Below are 15165 nucleotides of genomic sequence, written 5' to 3'. Positions count from 1 at the left end.
CCTCCAGCAAATTAGGAGAGAGAGAAGGAGAAAAATGCCAAGTCTTGATTTCTCCCTCCCTCTGCTCCCCCCCTCCCGCTCCTTTCCAAAAAAAAAAAAAAAAAAATCTTTTAAAAAAGATTAGAATTGGAAGAAGTCGGCAGACCGGCGAGCGCTTACTGCCCCCAGCGCTGCCCGGGCGACGCGTCCGGGGCGGGCCCGCGCCCGTCGCTCTGTCCGTGGGTCCGTTTGTCCTCCCGCAGCTTCTCAAGTGAGGGGAGGGCGGGCACTCCGGGCAGGGTCTCCGCTGCGGCTGTCGCTTCAGAGCTTTATCCTTAGATCAAAAAAAAAAAAAAAAAAAAAGGGAAGAAAAAAGGGGGGTAAAAAAGGAAGAAACCACCCCCCAGCCCGAACACTCTCATCACAGCCACCTTCAGCCATCTTGCGTGTATTATTTCAAGAATAATCTGTTTAATAGAAATAGCTGCGTCTCTGGCCCCCTTCTCCGCATCCTGGGGTCCCGCCCCCTTTTAATAATAATCCCGATAATAAAAATGATCAGCGGGCCGAGCAGTTAGAGGCTGCTTTTTCCTGCCTCGGGTCTCTCCGCTTTCTTCCCTCTAAGAAGGGACACTAGGGGCTCGCGCTGGGGCTGGGGGTGCGGCCCGCCGGTCCCGGCCACCAGCTCAGCGAGGAAGGGCGCTCTCACCCCTGCCTGGAACAGCACGGGCGGGGGAAGAGCCTGGGCCCGCGAGACCCACTGACGGGGCACACTGGGCACACTGTCTCTGGCCCCGGTTCGCAGCTGCCCCGCATACAATGGGTTGGAAGCAGAGTGAGGAGGGCAAGATGGGGGCGGGAGAAGGCAGAAGGATTGCAGCGCTCGGGGCTCCCGGATAAGGGCGATAGAAGCGCGGGGGGGGGGCAGGGGTGTCCCTACACCAAGGCCGGTCCCGCTACTCGGAAAGGGGGCGGGGAGACAGGCGGGGTGGGGGGGAGGTGAGGAGAAAGCGGCAGGCGGCGCCTTTAATCAGCACCCGCTGGTTCAGCCCACCCGGTACTAGCGAAATAAACGGGGAGGGGGAGGGGAGGGGCGTATTTTCCGGAAGTGCTGTTACAGCTGCTTAGATCCTTGGCCCCGCCCTCTTCCCTGTCTGGAATTAGGGCTGCTCCTAAAGCGGCTTGTGCTATTGGTCCCCAAGGAGAGACTCCTCCTCTTTAAGGCGTGGCGAACCTTCGTACTCTCACGTGACTTGCACTAACTTCGGTACATTAAACATTTCTGAGGGAGGGGCTCTAGCCGAGCTTCTTAAAACGGCAATAATGCTGCTAGGCTGTGGAACCATTTTTTCCCGGGCCTCTTCAGCTGTAGCTCTTTTTACTTGAGAGCGAAGAAGGGTTGTCAATCAGTCCGCTCAAGTGTCTAGAGAAATTGAGCAGGGAATTGCAAAGGTTCACCATGGAGCCCGATCTCTGAGATACTTTACCCTACATCTCAGAAGCTTAAAACTACCTGCTAGGAATCCCTTTTCCTATTCAGAAGACGCTTAAAGAACTGGGGACATAGCCCTGGTCAGTCAATGACTATAAAGTATAACAAAGACCTGTGACATCGGTGGAATTTTTCTAGGCCCAGGAAATTGCCTGGGAAGCTACTTTTTTTTTTTAAATTTAAATATAGAACAGTTTCTGAGCATAAGAGGTACATGCAAAAGCTCTAAGTAAAAATGACATTTGAGCCCAGACCTGAATGCACACCAAGAATCATGCCCCTGACAGACAACCTGGGAAGCAGTACTCAACAAAAGGCAAAAACAAATGCACGAGCTTGTACCTGGGCAGAAAGAAGGCATCAGGAGAGAGGGAGAAACAGGTAGGGACCAGAACACACAGGCTATTACCAGTCACAGGAAGTCATTTGGACTCTAAGCTGGTTCTGAGCCACTGGGTTTGGTATATATTGAAAAGAGAGCCAACAGAATTTATTACTGGATTAGTGATGGGGCAGAGAGAAATCCACATAGCAACTATAAGGGTGGGAATAGGACCAAGATGGACTTATCATTCTATGTATACCCTGTTAAATATATAAACATGTGTTTATTGCCTCGATTATCTTGCACAATGTTTTATTTAGTTTGTGGTGGAGTTAACTGAACCCAGAGCCTTGACCAAGCTACAACCCCAGCCAGCCAGCCAGCCCTATGTGTGTAGTGGTGTGTGGACACATTCAAGTCACCCCAGAGAGGCCAGAGCACAGCCTTGCTTAGGTCTTGTTCTCCAGGGTGCTCCCTCCGGTGAGTGTCCCCAGACTGTTAATGACTCTTTCAGAGGCCCGGTTTGTCTCCACTTCCCTGACAAGGGACTCACTTGACTTTTTACATGGACTCTGGGGATTCTACTCTGCTCCTCACATTTGCAAGGTTAAGCTATCTTGCCAGCCCCAAGTCCTCTTTAAATTTATTAAAGCATAGAATACTGGTCCACAGTTATGTTGATGAGTTCTGTGTCAACTTGACATAAGCTAGAGTTGACTTGAAAGGAGAAATCTCAATTGAGAAAATGCCTACTAGGATGTTAGGTAAATACTCCATCACTAAACTATATGTCACGGATGTCATATACAGAAGTTGTGTGTGTGTGTGTGTGTGTGTGTGTGTGTGTTTGTGCGTGCGCGCAAAGATGAAGAGTCTCTAAGTTACCTAGACTGCTTTAAACTTGACTTTGTAGGTCAGTCAGACCTTGAATTTGTAATCCTCCTGCCTCAGCCTCCTGAATAGCAGAGATAGGCTTATGCCACTAGGTCTGGCTTGAAACTGTTTTTAAATGGCTCACAGAGTTTGGGGCTCAACAAGAAACTATTTACTAAGAACCAGGAAATTCAATGAGCATTCTGTTGTGGTAGAGCATCTTGATTGGCTGGGCTAACAGCAGTGTGGCACAGAGGTATATCTATGGGCAGACTCAGTGAGGAAGTATGGACTAGATGTATAGATTTCAGAGACTATTTTTTTAAAGATATATTATTTATTTAATGTATATGAGTACACTGTACCTTCAGACACAACAGAAGAGGGCATCAGATCTCATTACAGATGGTTGTGAACCACCATGTGGTTGCTGGGATTTGAACTCAGGACCTCTAGGAAGAGCAGTCAGTGCTCTTAACCGCTGAGTCATCTCTCCAGCCCCTTCAGAGACTATTTTTTTTCTTTTCTTTTTTTTTTTTTTTTTTTTTCCGGAGCTGGGGACCAACCCAGGGCCTTGCGCTTCCTAGGCAAGCGCTCTACCACTGAGCTAAATCCCCAACCCCCGGAGACTATTTTAAATTGTAGAACTAAGTTCCAAATCCAGTTCACTGTGAATTCTGGGTCCTTGATCTTTTGAGGACCGAAGACAGCTCAGGCCTTTAGTACTTTGCCGCCCTCCTTGAGAGGCCATCTGGTTGACAAGGAATACATGAGTTAATTCATATACGTGCCTGATTGAACAATGTGAAAATGGCCCCTAAGACATGTTTGCTAGAAGCAGGTGGAGGGTCTCTGGCCACCTCATCCTAGGGACCAATCTAAAGGATTCTTTTCATTTCTCAAACATGGCTTGGAAGACATCAGGGTCTTCTGTTTCATCTTGAATTTCTCTACTCAGTAACTCCCAAATTGGAGATGTTGACAGTTCTGAGAGTCCAGTCCTCTATCTCTCTCTCCTAATCCCACCTCTCCTTTGCTCAGAGCCTTTATTTCTGTCCAGATGCTGATCTCCCTGGTGAGTATCTCCAGGCGGTTAATGAGTGACCTCCAGCTTGCAGATCCACATAGCTCACCACCCAGGTCTCTCGGGTCCTTTTGAGTCCCGGGGCTTAGACATGGAACTGCTCACTTTCTTCTCTCTGCAGCTCAGTCCTGCTCCTGTGGTGCCTCCCGTAGCTCGTTGGACAGTCAGCTATTTAAACACACACAGGTATGGCAGACACACAACGCAGGGTCTCTGTCTTTCACTATCTCATCTACGCAGTCAGCATGAGGAACTGCAGCTAGATCTCTCTCTTCAGCCTCAGATCTCCCACGGGTACACCAGGTTTTCTCGTGCCTTTTTCTTTTCTTTTTTGCTTTTGGTTTTCAAGATTAGGTTACTGTAGGCCTGGCTGGCCTGGAACTCAGAGGTTCACATGCCACTGCCTCACGAATACCGGGATTAAAGGCACGCACACCACCACCTGGCTGCTTTGTTTTTCTAGACATGCTCTGTGTGTAGTCCTGGCCGCCCTGGAACTCACTCTGTAGACCAGGCTGGCCTCTGCCTCCCCAGTGCTGGGATTAAAGGCATGTTCTGCCACCAGCCAGTAAAAATAAATCTTAAAAAAAAAAAAAATAAATGAATGCAAACAAAGAGCTCAACAGTCACGTGTTGTGACATGTTTGCGGCGCCACTGAGGGGGCTGAGGTAACAGGAGCACACCACTTGGAGACTAGCTTGAGCAACGTAGACCCTGCCATTGTTACTCTTGTTGCTGGAAACAAATACCCAACCAAAGCAGCTTAAAGAAGGGTTTAGCAAGGCATAGTGACACACGCCTTAATACCAGCACGCAGAAGGTAGAGGCAGGCCAATCTGTGAGTTCGAGGACACCGCTCTACAAAATGAGTTCCAGGATCTAGAGCTGTTACACAGAGAAACCCTCTCTCAACAACTCCATGCCCTACCTCCCACCTCCTCACCCTGCCCACCTACCCCAAACCCCCACATCCCCAAAAGAAGCAAGGCTTTATTTTGGCTCACAGTTCCAGGACTCTCTACAGCGTGTACTGTGTGGGAGCATCACCTGTCAATAAAACTCTGGTGACCAATGAACTGCGGCAGGATTTGAAGGTGGGACACCAGGCACAGAGAAGAATTCTGGGTAAAAGTCAAGAGCGGGAGATTTCATTCCAGACTCAGAGGAGATGGACAAATGAAACTGAGGAGAGGTAATCAACCCTGTGGCAGACACTAACAGACAGGTTATGTAAGAACAAGCCGGGAGGGGAATGAGCCAAGGTTCATGGCCTAGGCATTTATTCATAAGTCAGTCTCGGGGTCTTTATTCTGGGAACAAAGAGGTGGTGAGAAAAGTTCTCTGTTAGAAATGGCGCTCACCGGGTGCCCATCATGTTCAGTATCCAATCCAAAGCTGGAAGCCCAAGCTTAGAACAAAAGATTCAAGTATTAGGAAAGCCCTAGGTGGGGGCTGGAGAGATGGCTCAGTGGTTAAGAGCACTGACTGCTCTTCTAGAGGTCCTGAGTTCAAATCCCAGCAACCACATAGTGGCTCACAACCATCTGTAATGGGATCTGATGCCCTCTTCTGGTGTGTCTGAAGACAGCTACGGTGTACTCATATACATAAAATAAATAAATAAACCCTTTAAAAGGAAAGAAAGAAAGAAAGAAAGAAAGAAAGAAAGAAAGAAAGAAAGAAAGAAAGATCACAGGTGGAAAGTGCAAAACTCCAAGAGCAAGCAATTTCCTTAACTGGGAGGGGACTCTGCAAGAGCAGAGGTCTATGAGCAACAGGTAATTCGAGGAACACTGGAGCTTCGGTATCTGACCCCGGAGGTGAGCAAATTCCCAGACCTGAGATTGGTAGGGCAGCTCCTGCCCAGTGCCAGGGGTATGAGGCTCAACTCTCACAGAAAGGCAAACAGTGGCTTCAGCCTGCGACCAAGCCAAGAGGGACAGAGCTAACACCATAGACTCACGCTGTCCTGAGAAAGCTGCAGACACACAGAAAAGCAGAAAGAACATTTTCCCCAGAGCTTGACTGAAGAGCCCCAAACTTCTTAACTGGTAATGTATAAGTTTGAAGACAATAAAAGTAAAACAAATATTTACTTTGAAAATAATAAAGTCTCTAAGGAAGAGAAAGAAAAATAAAAGTTTTAAAAGGTGAATAGATACTAAAAAAAAAAAAAACTGAACATAGACAGTATTCATAGGTATACAGAGTGTAACTATTAAAAAATAAAGTTTCCATAGAAATTACAAAGATAGAAAAATAAAGTCTCCAATGGAAGGAGAAAGGCGAACTAAAAAGTAAAGTATAGTCTCTAAACAAAGGTAGAGAGTTAGAGAGATTAAAAAGAAATGATTTTCCATACTAAAAAATGGAAAACACCATAAAAGAAGGCATTAGGACCCATAGAATTTTGTTTTGACTGTCAGAGTAAAAATAATTATATGTTTCAGTAAGTATTACAATTTTATATATCCTCTTTAAGAGAAATCAGAGGACTGGAGAGATGGCTAAACAGTTAACAGCACTGACTGCTCTTCCAGAGGTCCTGAGTTCAAATCCCAGCGACCACATGGTGGCTCACAACCATCTGTAATGGGATCCGATGCCCTCTTCTGGTGTGTCTGAAGACAGCTACAGTGTACTTATATATAATAATAAATAGATCTTTAAAAAGAGAGAGAAATCAGAATGAAACAAACTTGGAGAAGACTTAAAAATTAAATACTAGTTTAGAGGGTCATAGAGCAGAGATTAAAAGATTCTTTAAACCAGAGTAAAGCACCTTCAGAAGAATCCAATCTGGAACCCAGAACAATAGCAAAAAAGGTAGTTCCAAATGAGAAAACCCACAAAGGCTCAAGAAATTAGAAATAGCAACCCATAGATATGCAACATTGAGTTAAGAATCCAGATTCTGCTTGTTGATACTGCCTTAGAGCAATGTCATAAATAGCTTCTATGTTTCATCATGTAGAGTTTGAAATTTTTAAATATGTACACATGTTGACACATCATACTATTGATCCATTCCAAGGGGTTTTGACCTTGAACTCTGAAAAGGACGATTCTAAGATTGCACATTTGGCAAGCGCAAGGCCCTGGGTTCGGTCCCCAGCTCCGAAAAAAAGAAAGAAAAAAAGAAAAAAAAAAAAAAGAAAGATTGCACATTTGGGGATGGTGGCTATCTTGGAGACTTTCAGGTTGGAGCTAATGACCTGTGTTATATGTATTCCTTAGAATACAGCAATATTTTAGACATGATGACATAAAGCCGTAACATACCTCACAATACAATAGGACAACCAACTGTAGAGAGATCTGACAGGACTTTAAAGGAAATGCTCATAGAACAGAAGGGGGATATCGGATCTTCCAAAAACGAGTTTAAATAATGCTTTTATTGACTTTACATTTTCAAAATGTCATCGAGACAGCACAGATCCTGAAAAGCACTGGATTTTAGGAAGGAATGCTAAATTAGATCAGCGTAACTATGTGTTAACTTTAGAACAGAGTTCTGTTAGGGAAGAGGTTTTGTCTTTGTTTTATCAGGAAAAGAAAAGCTATGGATTCCATCAAAATTAATAAAAATTCAATTTGACCAGGGGAGACCCCTTGAAGATATTGAAGAAAGGAATCAAGAAGACCAACAAGACAGGTAACATGTATTGCTGATCCCTCGACATGGGAACAGGTCTGAGACTGTCTGAGACATAAAAATGTCTCCAACCATGACTTTAGCTAAGCGTAGCCAATACATTTTATTGGCCACAGAATCCTCAGGACATATGCTATTCTTTCAAATGGCATGGATACAAATCTATATTATAGTTTGGTGATCTGGTCCAAACTAACTTTAAAAAAGAAAACCAAAAAACAGAGAGCAGAGAATCTTCTTTAGCTGAATGATGCATACCGCACATTCAATACATGTTAATGCAGAAATGTATATTATCGATGAATGTTTTTTTTTTTTTTTTTTTTTTTTTTTCGGAGCTGGGGACCGAACCCAGGGCCTTGCGCTTGCTAGGCAAGTGCTCTACCACTGAGCTAAATCCCCAACCCCTCGATGAATGTTTTTATGATCACAGAAAAAAACAACCAGATACCAATGAGGTTAAAGCAGCCCTGACAAGATTCACCTTGAGGATGCTGAAACACTGAGACACACTTATTCCAGCATTCTGCTTGATCCTACCTCAGACTGCCTCAGTGATGTTGCTTCAAAATCTATACCTGGGATCATTTCAAAATGGCTAGCTAAATTGTCCACCATCACAGACGGTTCCAGCCAGGACTTCACTTGAGCCTTGAGACTGGACAACCAATGCCACAGCTAGGATTCTTTTTTTTTCTTTTTTCTTTTTTCTTTTTTTCGGAGCTGGGGACGGAACCCAGGGCCTTGTGCTTGCTAGGCAAGTGCTCTACCACTGAGCTAAATCCCCAGCCCCCACAGCTAGGATTCTTAAAACTGGCCAATATCCTAAATTTTGGGCCTCCAAAAGAAAATAATGCCCCCAGACAGCAGGGAGCAATTTTAAAAGAATGATGTCACATGCCCAAGAGGTCGGGTGGATGGGTTTTGGTTGTTGGCTGGATGACAGATGTATCAATATTAAAAGGGGGTTGGTTATAAGTTGATAATGGTCTTGGTCAGGAAGGAAACAAAGTAAGGTCTGTTAGATTCAATGTACTCTTTTTCTCTTTCTTTTCCTTATTTTTTTATTCTTCTTCTCTCCTATGTACTGTTAAGAGGAAAGGGGAAGAAGGGTTAAGAAGAAAACAGGGGGGATCTAGGAATAATAGTATTAAAAGGTAGATTATTAAATTTACTAGATCAAGGAACATCAACAAGCTAAATATTTTTACATTGGTATGGACTTTGTATATTGATACAAGTTTAAGGTTACATTTTGTTACAACATACTATGTATATAATGTTACAACTCTTAAGGTATTGTTCCTTTGTGATCCTTAAAAATTCAGTGTAAGTTGTAGTCCTTTGGAAAGCTGCTATTATAAACCATTCAGGATAATTAAGAAATGCAAGTGGATAGTCAACCAAGCTTACGGTCATGTTAGATACTAGTTTAGTTAATTACAGAAACAAGCTTAATTTAAATTTAGCTTCCTATAGATGTTTTCTAAGTTAAGTAGATAATATGACACTTAAAGGTGTTTCATTAATAAAGGATCTTTTTTGACAGTGAGATGTGTCTACTCCTGGCAGTACCCCTCCCACACACTAATTCAAAGAAAATAAACATTGAAGAACCTCCTTATGGAGTTTGCTTCAAAAGTGGCAAACTAGTCACTGGGCAAAAGACTGCTCTGGCCTCAACTCCTGACAGATTGCTGTCCAAACTAGACAAACAAGACGCAGGGAAGTCAATTGCTGAACTTTGCAAGGACAGGGTAGGCAAGTCCTTCATAATTCCTGCTTCACAGGAAAGTCTGTCAAATGTTTTGGGCCAGAAGGCTAAGGATGATGTTCTAACAACTCAGAGGAATCATAGGTGACTGACCAGGCAGCCCGCTGCTTCTGTCATTTCTATAGTTTTGGAAGCTGCTTATTCTGCACTTTCTATTTACTGAAGTAATGTTCACCCTTCTCAGGTCTCTGATGAGGTTGAAAACTAGATAGTTATGGTCTCACAATTAGGTTTATAATGTTTGGGATTTAAGAAAATACTTTAAAGTCTAAAAGATATTCTTAGCTTTATAAATGCAAGTTATGTAAGAAAATGATTTAGGGGGTTGGGATTTAGCTCAGTGGTAGAGCGCTTGCTTGGCAAGCGCAAGGCCCTGGGTTCGGTCCCCAGCTCTGAAAAAAGAAAAAAAAAAAAAAAAAAAAAAGAAAATGATTTAGGTACAGAACTTTGAACTCACCAAGGTAAGATAGATAGTAGAGGACTTTCTCCACGGCTGCCAAATGCAAATGGACTGGACCTTGTGGGTGTAATTTTACTTGTTAACTTTTCAAAAGGCCACGTGATATAGGGCTCTTTGCTAACAACACACATGTATTGGTCTGCCTTACATTGTGTGGTTGTGCTGAACTTCTTGGGACTCCATAGAGAGAAACCCACCAAAAAACTTCTGGTGGTGTGCTGTGGTTTCTTGCTACTTCTGCAGATTTGGGCTGACTGGCAGAGTGATATCTGCTGAGACAGATGTCTGGAGGGTGTAAATAGAACTCGACGGACAGTGACAGAGGCTGAGCTAGGCTTGTGTATAGAACGAACTGTGTGACGCTTATGGGTCTCATGTCTTTGATCTTTGCTGCCCTGAGAGGGGCACAGCTGAGACCGTCTCCTGGTGTTTCTCCTGGTCCCTCTTGCAGACTTGAACAGAGGCTGAGGCCTGGCTGTCTCTGCTTGGTTGTACCACCACTGTTGCTACCCTGACTCCACTGAACTGAACTGCTGGAGTAACTGAAGTGTTTGCGAGTGGATCGAGCTGCTGCCGCCGCCTGTGAACTGAACTGGTGATTTCCAGACAACAGGAACCTTTCTAAACAGGTCCACTCCCCCCACTCCCCCATATCCTTTAAAAGGGAGGTTAAAGCTTTTAAGAACCATCATTACAAATAAGGTTTGAAAACATTGAAGTTAGAGTAGCCCATGGAATGGAGCTGCCTACGGTTAGGTGGGGCTTGCCGTCTCAATCTCACTTTGATAATCCCTGAGTGTCAGGCCTAGAGGCCAATCTAATCTAGGAAACCCCTCCCCGGGGAGCTGAGGTTTATTTTCCATGTGAATTCAGATCCTGTCACGCTGACAGACAGTGTTAACCAGGACAGAGTGCTTCTTAAAAATAAAGCAAACCGGGGTTGGGGATTTAGCTCAGTGGTAGAGCGCTTGCCTAGCAAGCGCAAGGCCCTGGGTTCGGTCCCCAGCTCCGAAAAAAAGAAAAGGAAAAAAAAAAAAAATAAAGCAAACCAGGCATAGCGGCACCCACCCGTGATCCTAGCAAAGGGAAACTGAGTCAAGTGGCTTCTGAGGCACTGGCTAGACCTGTCTCTCAAAAAAAGAACAACTGCAGTGAATGGCAGATTGCCATCAATCAGGGTATACCTAGAAGACCCTGTGCGACCTAGCCCCTGTGTCATGTGCCTCATTCAGTTCTAGCCAGTGGCTTCCCTGTGGTTCCTAAACATGCTTGTGCGTCGCTGTCTAGTCTTTCCAGCTGCTCTCCTGCCTGACCTGGCCTTCCCAGATGTCCCAGATGTCTCTATAGTTTATGTCGTGTCCCAGAGACTCCTTATCCAAATATCAGCCATGCCTCAGGCGTTCCCTGACCTATTTAAAACGCATCCCCCCCCGGGGGGGGGCTGGAGACATGGCTCAGTGGTTAAAAGCACTGATTGCTCTTCCAGAGGTTCTGAGTTCAATTCCCAGCAACCACATGGTGGCTCACAACCATCTGTAATGAGATCTGGTGCCCTCTTCTGGTGTGTCTGAAGATAGCTATATGTACTTATAGAAATAAAAATTAATAAAAAATAAAAAAACGCATCCCCCACTCTCCCTCTCCTTTTATTTCTTCACATCATGTATCCCCACGAACATGCACACTCCTTGTTTGCTTCCATGCATGTTTGAGACAGGTCCTCATGTAGCCCAGGCTGGCCTCGAACTCCCAATCCTCCCATCCTCACCTCCCAAGTTTTGGGATGGCTTGCATGGCATCCAGCCTCTATATTTGACCTTTAAAAACCATCCTTGGGCCGGAGAGATGACTCAGCAAGTAAGAACAGCTGTTACGCTTGTGGAGGCCCTGGGTTCAGTTCCCAACATCCATGGGGTGTCGCTTGAAATGGCTCTGGTTTGGAAGCTTTGCCTAGGGATAAGTGAGGTCAGAGGCTGCAGGGCTGCCAAGCAGCTGAGGTCCTCATTGTTGGCATCTGTGCTGAGTCCAACTTCACTGCATACAGCGGAGGACTCAGCAGCTGAGAGGTGCTGCTGAGAGGTGCTACCCACCAAGAAGTGGGTAGAAATGCACTTGGAGCAGACATCCATTTTCAGGGGTGAAGGGCCAAGGCAAGAGAGCTGCTCCCAGGGGAGAGAAGACAGAGGCAGGGGGCACATAAATCTTAAAGAGGATCTCACTATGTAGGCTCTGGTGACTAGCCTGGAACTCACTATGTAGACCAGGCTGACCTCAAATCTGCCTGCCTCTGCCTCCCAAGTGCTAGAATTGAAGGCTTTCACACGACACCATCTTATTTTTTGAGAGAGGGTCTGTCACTGAGCTTGAAGGTCAGTATTCCGGTGAGGCTGGCTGGCTAGTGAGTTCCCAGGATGCATTCCCCTCTTCCCCGACACTGGTTACAGCAGGCACACATGGCTGGTTTTCACATGGGTGCTGGGGACTTGGCCCTCATGCTTTCCCGTAAGTTGTTCTTACCCACTGAGCCATCTGCTCAGCCTGCTTTGCACTTCTCACTGCTCACACAGTGCTACCGCAGAGCCTCGACTATACCCGTTGTGCCAACTGACGGCCACCTAGCTCTTGTGCTCCATGTCCTAAGACCTCTCATGAGACTGGGGTGGATGTGAGTGGGGTGTTCAGACTCAGGTCATCAGGCTTGGCATTTACTGAACAGAAACATCTCACCAGCCTCTCATGGATTTCCTGAGTCAGCAGGACTGGCTCAGGTTTACTGAGGGCCGCCCCCCGCCCCCGCCTCCCCCCCAAAGAAGGGCTGCCCCTCCCAGACCACATCCTGACCTGCCACTGCAGACTGGGATCCCATCGCTTCATTCTGCTCAGCAAATCACACCCTACTCTACCCCAACCTCCCACTCCCTCCTCCCTCTCAGTGCCCGCAGCTGCCTCGGAGCCTGGCAGGCTACAGGCTGTGCAGTGACTTCCAGCTTGCAGTCCCTTGTGGTTGGGCCAGTTTGGCAAATCTCTTGGGCTCTTCTCCTACCCCCCAATGCTGGAGCAGAGGCCCCCACTTAAGGACCCAGAATAGATGCCCACAGTAACTCTGAGGTCTTCCTAGAGGAAACATTAAAGCCCTCATGCCAGATCCCCTGAAGTCATAAGAAGGGGCTTCTGCTCTAGAGACTGGGACTCTAGACAGCTCTTGTCTTTCTAGACAACTTTGGCCTGGTACCGGCTTCCCTTTCTGTGATCTTTGGGACAAGATCTTCACTGACTCTTGTGTTTTCCTGGTAGGTTAGGTGAGAAGGGTAAGTTAAGGGTAAGTTAAGCGGGAAAGACATGGTCACGGATACCCTGGTCTTGCTGATCTGGCGTTTACTCTCCCTCTTGTTCTCTTGTCCTGGGTTCTGCAGGGACCAAGGGTCCAGGAAGGACCTACTCCGTTGCTCAGAGGCCAGCCATTCTGAGTTCAGAAGATGTCATAAGGGGAAGATGGACACTAATTTCTTGGGAAACGAGTCCTCCAGATAGCTAGTCGTAGGAAATGAGAAAAGGGGCTAGCCTCCACATGGGAACTGAATCCGCTCTCTGCCTTGTGATGTCTCAGGGCCTGTCACTAGTCCTGAGTGCTACCAGCCCATGCTGAGGATCAGGAGAAAGGCCCTGCCACTTGCTTGGACAGAGAAGGGGAAGAATGTGGAAGGCCCCAGGTGGTTCCAAGGGTTCCAAGAAGCCTGTGTGGATGCTAGTACTTATTGCCTAGGCTGTCCCCCATGCCTCCCCGACCCCAGCACAGGCCTCTATTGATATGAGGGCCCTCAAAAGGCAGATGCCACTGGGCAGCCCAGGGAAAGACAGTATACCACTTTGCCTCTTTACCTAGCTTGGGTGTCTCTGGAAGGGTGAGCTGGCCTGTGTTGGCTGGTTCTGAGATTTTCCAGACCCGAATGCAGCCCCAGGCCCTTGTAGAAGAGGCTCGATTTAGATGCCTGGTAGAAAATAGCTAGCTATAAGAGAGAACAGAGCCTGCAAAACTGGAAGTGAGAAAGCCTTTAGGCACCTTTGGGCCTCTTTAGAACCAAGATCAGATTAGGCAGAGGAGGGGTAAACAGCTGGAGGCATGCTCCTATACCACACTTGTGGTTCTGGCGCTTGGGAGGCTGAGGCAGGAAGCTGATGATTTTGAAGCCAGCTTGGGCTACATGATGATGAGACCCTTTCTCAAACAAGTAGCAGCAGCAGCAGCAGCAGCAGCAGCAGCAGCAGCAGCAGCAGCAGCAGCAACTTAAACCTAAAGAGGAATGAAGCGATAAAATAGCAGAGAAGCACCTATTACCAGAGACTGTGTTCCAGCTCCAACCCCCTTGACCTTAAGGGAAACAAGACCTGTAAAGAAGGATTCTGCAAGCGCTCGTGCGTGTATGTATGTATGCATGCGTGTTTGGCACCCCAGGGTTTCCTCTAAGGCTCATTCTACTTTTCTGAGGTTGCCAGGGTGCTGATCTTCTTGTTCCTCTACTTTAGGCATTCAGAAAGATCCAGCAGGGATATAACTCAGAGGTAGAGCATTTGCTCAGCATGTGGCAAGGTCACAAGTTCCATCCCCTGTGCCATACTCATCCCAGGAAAACACGCGCGCGCGCGCACACACACTCACACACGGACACCCACCCACCCACACTCGCACCCTAGCATGGCAGAAAGAAGCACACCCCGACGCTCCTGCAGATATGTTTAATGCACTTAGATTACACAGAGGAAGAGGGACAAGTAGGAACAAAATCTAAGTGAGTCACTCAAAATTTCTTACAAAAATCCTGAGCCAGCTGTAGCCCCAGGAACTGAGTCGCCACTGACATTAAAAACTGATATAAAAATGTACAAAAGTCTGTTCATTGCAGCATTCAGATCTTTGTACAAAAGCGGGTCTCCCAACAGGGTTCCTGACTTGTAACAGGGACCCAGACACCTCACCTGGCACCAACATCATGGAAGCCAGAGAGGGAAGACCAGGTTAAAAAAATACAGTTCAGGGAGTTTTCTGATCCGCCCCATAGGGGCACCAAGCTTCACGTTCTCTCCCTGCTATCAATCTCAAGACTCAGTCCCAGGACCCAGGGTCTGCAGTGTACATGCCCTCGCCCTTTAGACTCACTCCCACAGCTTCTACAAGCCCTGTCGGAGTGTCTCACTTGGAAAAGGAGGACCGTGCTTCCTTAGCACGGCAGCTGGCACAGCCACCCTCTGCAGTCCACACAGGCCCCGGAAGCTTGAGTTACAGGAAGTTGAAGTCCCTTCCTTTCAGAATCTCTGGTCCTGTGGACTTGGAAGGTTGAAGGGTGGGGAAATGTAGAGTCAGGGAGGAAGACTCCTGAACCCCTCCCCATGACAGATTAACAACCCTAAAGAGCTGGTTCAGGGAGGGAAAGAAAGGGTCCCTCTACAGAGCACCCGTCACGTGTCTTGGTAAGGCCAGTCTTGCTTAATTCGATGTTAGGGTCTCTTCCCAGCCAGCAGCT

Source organism: Rattus rattus, chromosome 2 (genome assembly GCF_011064425.1).
Source record: "Rattus rattus isolate New Zealand chromosome 2, Rrattus_CSIRO_v1, whole genome shotgun sequence".
NCBI lineage: Eukaryota > Metazoa > Chordata > Mammalia > Rodentia > Muridae > Rattus > Rattus rattus.
This window is presented reverse-complemented; position numbering follows the sequence as displayed.